Here is a 5,420-nt window from a genome sequence, read left to right as displayed (position 1 = left end):
ACGGGTACTCGAAACTGTAGACTTTTCCAGGAGACGCACGCTGGTTTTACTTTTGTTTCTTCCATTCGGATCCACTAGGTGGTTGACCACAGTTAGGGGCTGCAACCCCTGGTGGTTCACAAATTGTGGACAGGCAGACGGCTGACCACAGTTCGAGGCAACAGTCAATCATGACCGCTTCCCACTCACGATTGGGTCCTGACTCGGAGAGCCGGTAGGACACTTGATTGACTCGCCGGGTGGCTTTCTGGTCTTGGATATACCTAGGGCAACAACGTGTCTCTTTCAAATCTTCCGGTTCATACCTATAATGGGCCAGCAGGTGGTTTTGACGGGCATGCGTGTGGGTAAATTGGTGCAACCCTGCAGGGATAAATCTATCCGGATAGCCGTGTCCGCGGTTATGGACGACTTGAATCGGTCGACTTGATCATAGCACAACTTCAACTTGTAATCTCTAAAATTTGCCCACCCTTAATATTGTTAGTTAACAGAGTTGCACAACTTCAAATAATTAATAAAAGTTGCCAAGTGCCTTGGGGATTTTCTTCGTGGGTGATCCAAAGGGGAATGCAAGGCTCTGTGATGTGTGGCGATAGGATAGAAGCTCAGTATGGATGCAGCCTGTAGGGTTGCGTTGCACCACGATTAGCGTAATTGGTTCTTATACGCTCTCATTCCTTGTACCTGATAAGCGCAAGATGTAGCGGGTCTCTATAGGTGCTAGTGCTTGCTGCCGCTAAACACCTTACCCCCTTTGATACCTGATGCATAAATAGTGTAGGTCTCAGGTAAGTCATGCGAGTACAGCTGACTACTCACCTTGCTTAATTTACTCTTTTACGTGGATTGCCGCCAATCCAGCCGACAGCTATTCAGAAAGCAGGTTTGATGATGGATGAGTTAGCTGGTTATCATCCCATACTCTTTTACCTGGATTGCTGCCAATCCAGCCAGCAACGATTCAGGAAGCAGGTTTGATGATGGACGGCGTTAGTTGGTTTTCCAACATACCGCGGCCTGGGTAGCGATATGAACGCCTTTGCTTTAGTTTAAGCCTTCTTAAGACAACTAGTATTCTTACATGTCTAAGGTCTACTCGCTTCCGTTGTATGAGTTGTATCTTGAACGAAAGGCCGTTGTTGTATTCATTCGTTAAATTTGACTCTTCGAAGTTGTTGTATATGTATATGTATATGTTGTTGTTGTGGATTATTTCGCTATTTTGTGTTGCGACACCGACCATCCTGCCACATGGCGTGCACGTTTCCAACGCGTGTGTTGTGTGAAGGACTGAAGTGGGCACCTTAGGATCGATATTATATGGAGGCTAGTGGAAGATGCTAGATCTGCATAGTGTTGATACAGGGATGCTACAGAAACTCCTTAACTCAATGACATTAGTGGGAGCAGGCCAGTTTTGCACAGCCTGAATTTTAACTGGATCAGTTGACACACCTTCAGCGGCAATAACCCAGGATCAGCCTGAATGAATGTCCTTTAATACCCAGTCAGCGCTAGAAAGCTCCTCAACTCAGTGACATTGGTGGGAGCAGGCCAGTTCTGCATAGCCTGAATTTTAACAGATCAGTTGACACCCCTTCAGCAGTAACCACATGACAGGGCCTGAGTTTGTCCAAATGAACACTTACTGAATTTAGCAAATAGTTTGTTGCTTCTGAGAATGGAAAACACAGCAGCTAAATGTTTTAAGTGCTCATCCGTTGAGGAGCTGTAGATGTGTATATCATCAAAGGAAACTACTAGAAATTTCCTAAGATAAGATGCCAGCAAAAAATTGATCAAGGATTGAAAGGTTGCTGGTGCATTAGTAAGGCCAAAAGGCATTACTATATATTCATAATGGCCCATGTAAGTTGAAAATGTAGTTTTGCAATATACTCATCTTCCATCCTTATTTGGTGATACCCACTCCCAAGATCAATTTTGGAAAATAGCTCCAGGGGATCTTCAATTACAGGAATTGGATATTTGTTTTTCACAGTTTGATAAATGAAAGGGCAGACTCGGCCCTTGCTTATTCGAAAGATCGGACGGGGAAGCTACTAGCTAACACAACTTGGTACGTATGGTGGGAGAGAAGGCAAGTGGCCCATGATTGAATCAGTACAGGTGGCGGCACGGTCCGCGCAAGCTATTCTGGCCCTGTGCCTCAACTATGCTAGATCAAGGAAGAAACTGAGTGGGATCACTCGGCACAGCAGGGAGAAGCTGCCAGAAGACTTTGTGGTGCTCAACGGTCATGTTACCTTATACAGTGATATTGCAGCAAGAAGCTGCACCTATGGCTGAGGCTCATGCTCTCCGGGACGGTTTGCTATTGGCAGGAGATATGGGATCTAATCGTATTGTTGTTCAGTCCGACTGCCTGGAGGTTGTGGAGACCATGCGATCAGACAGCAATTCAATAGGCCAAACAACAGCAGTTTATGAAGAATGCACCTTCTTATGTCGTGGTTGCACTAGAGTTAAGTTTGATAGTTGTGAAGCACATATACTAGCTAATCATGCAGTTGGATACCTTGTTAGCTTGTGGCAACACGATCCTCTTGTTGGAGGGAACTATTTTGACTAATGAATATATTGCCATGATGGCTTTCCCCCAGAATAAAAATATAGCTAAGACATTACAGTCAACCAACAAGAATAAGGTATTGGCATGGATCTTAAGAGCAATAGCAACAGAAGAACAGCAAGCACCTGGACGTCCTCGACGGTGACGCTGGAGTCGAGGTTGGAGATGTGCAGCTTCGTGCCCGTCTCGAGTGCCTGTGGCCCGGCCACCGCCGGCGGTGGCGGGGAGGTTGCCATGGCGGCAACGTGCTCGGAGTAGACACCGTACAGAGAGTCGGCGGTGGCGGCCTGGATGGGCGGGCATCAGCTGGTGGAGTTAGGTTTCTTGCGCAGGGAGGAAGGGCCTGAAGCCCGGTAGGGAGTGCGAACGCGACGGCGTACCTTGGGAGCAGACGGCGGGTAGGGCATGGTCCGGGCGGACGGCGCCGCCCGGCGGGTGGGCCCGGAAGAGAAGGCGGGGTTGGCTTTGGGCCTGGACTTGGATTGCTTGATGAGGTCGTCTAGGACATGTTCAGGCCACTCGACATGGTCGCTGGCCGCGTGAGGGGGAACGGGCTCTACGGCGGCGGCGGCGGCTAAAACTACTCCTTTGATTCAAAGGAATTCTATAGAATTTTTGGAGGATTGAAATCCTTAAGAATTTTTCCTATGTTGGTCCTTTGATTCATAGGATTGTATCTCATAAGACTTTTTTTTATGGAATCTTTTGTACTACATTTTATAGGAAATCTAACATCCACTCCAACCTTTTTTTACAATTCCTTTGCTTTTCCTGTGCCATCAAACACTCCATGCTAATCCTGTAGGATTCATGTGTGCATGCCACTCCAACCCTATACTTTTCCTATTCCTACGATTTGAAAATCCTGCGAATCAAAGAGGGCCCAGCAAGGTTGAGGTCTGGCGGGCGTCTCTTCCTTCTCCGCAATCACCCTGTAGCATTTTTCTTTTTGATCGAGGGAACACGCCCGTATGTTGCAACGGAACGTCTTCTTCGTTCCATTGCCCTCTATTTCAACCTGGCACTCCATCCATGCCCTCTATTTCAACTGTCGCGGACAGAAAATTTATTACTTCTACAAAAGAGCATCTTCTGTCAAAAGTTGTTGATCTTTTTTTTTGCGGGTGTCAAAAGTTATTGATCTTATAAATCAAGTCAACAATTTTTTGGATCAAGATTTAGTGAGGCAAATGTTGTGGCCAATTGGCGCTCAAAGGATGCTTGTGATTCCTCTCCTTATGCATAATACGACGGATTTCATTGCTTGAAACTATACAAAAAATGGTTCACATTTTATTCGGCTTATTTGGAGGAATGAAACAAACAATATGAAAGGAAATTGCAAACACACAAATGGTATGGTAGAACAAATGTCAATCCTATTTTGGGTAAGATTTGGCAATTATCTTGTCCAACAAAGGTGAAATTTTTCATTTGACGTATTTTGCATGGAACCCTACCGTGTCGTGTACGCTTGCTAATAGACATATGAAAGTTTCGTCCATCTGTCCATCATGTTTGAATGGTCCAGAAGATACGAATCACGTGTTGTTTTTGTGTAAGGCAAAAGAGATTTGGGAGAAGTTGCGATTGCATGAGGCCATTAGTAATGATGAGGACATCAATACCATTGTTACACCCATAGCCCCTGCTGCTATACATACTGGATCAATTACTAGAGCTTGCGCACGCCAATTGAATTATCAGGTATTTTCGTTTCTTAGTAACGATTCTAATGTCCATGAGAATATGATGCTACCTAAATTGGATACATTTGTTTTGCTTACAAATGAAGGGCCTAGCTTGGACAAGAAAGATGAACCTCGGAGTAAGTTCAAGCATGGAGATGATGGCATGCGCAAGGGGAACAAGAACAGAGTTACAAGTGATGATTACAGGACTCTGAAGCCACCATAATGAGTGCATGAAACATGGGACGAAATATACAAGATGCCACTTCATAAATTTCGTCCATAGACTATTCTAGCTGCTGCGTCACCTTATTATTGGGCCAGGCCCATGTATTTTCGAAGTACTTAAGTATAGGCTGTTTTTAGAGTCCGTATGTGTGGGGAAACAAGAGTTAGGGTTGGTTTCGGACCTCACCACCAAGGGCCACGAAATTCCCCCTCTCTCCTCCATATATACAGCCCTTAGGGCATCGTTTAGACTTTGGGTTTTGTTTAGATTAAAAGTTCGCCATAGCTGCAACTTCGCGTACTTCGTTTGTGTCCAACGACCAGGCCAAGACATCACAGAACCCCACCTTAATCAATAAAGCTTTCATCTTATATTCGCAATATCCAGATTGCAATCTCAGTTTCTTACTTGTTCTTTGTTTGCTCTATTGGGGAACGCAGTAATTTCAAAAAAATTCCTATGCACACGCAAGATCATGGTGATGCATAGCAACGAGAGGGGAGAGTGTTGTCTACGTACCCACGCAGACCGACTGCGGAAGCGTTGACGCAACATAGAGGAAGTAGTCGTACGTCTTCCCGATCCAACCGATCCAAGCACCGTTAATCCGGCACCTCCGAGTTCTTAGCACACGTACAGCTCGATGACGATCCCCGGGCTCCGATCCAGCAAAGCGTCAGGGAGGAGTTCCGTCAGCACGACGGCGTGGTGACGATCTTGATGTTCTACTGTCGCAAGGCTTCGCCTAAGCACCGATACAATATGATCGAGGTGGAATATGGTGGCAGGGGGCACCGCACACGGCTAAGGAACGATCTCAAGGATCAACTTGTGTGTTTAGAGGTGCCCCCCTGCCCCCGTATATAAAGGATCCAAGGGGGAGGGGGCGGCCGGCCAGGAGAAG

The 5,420-nt window shown here is 46.1% G+C and overlaps 1 pseudogene; it reads right to left on the bottom strand.

Annotated features, from left to right (window-relative positions):
• The window catches only part of LOC119354568, a 17,717-nt pseudogene extending 14,580 nt beyond the window's left edge, over nucleotides 1-3,137 (bottom strand).
• Nucleotides 3,138-5,420: the final 2,283 nt, after the last annotated feature.

This window comes from Triticum dicoccoides, chromosome 2A, assembly GCF_002162155.2.
Source record: "Triticum dicoccoides isolate Atlit2015 ecotype Zavitan chromosome 2A, WEW_v2.0, whole genome shotgun sequence".
In the NCBI taxonomy this organism is placed as follows: Eukaryota; Viridiplantae; Streptophyta; class Magnoliopsida; order Poales; family Poaceae; genus Triticum; species Triticum dicoccoides.
The sequence above is the reverse complement of the archived record's forward strand: the minus strand, read 5'-3'. Positions and strand labels throughout refer to the sequence as shown.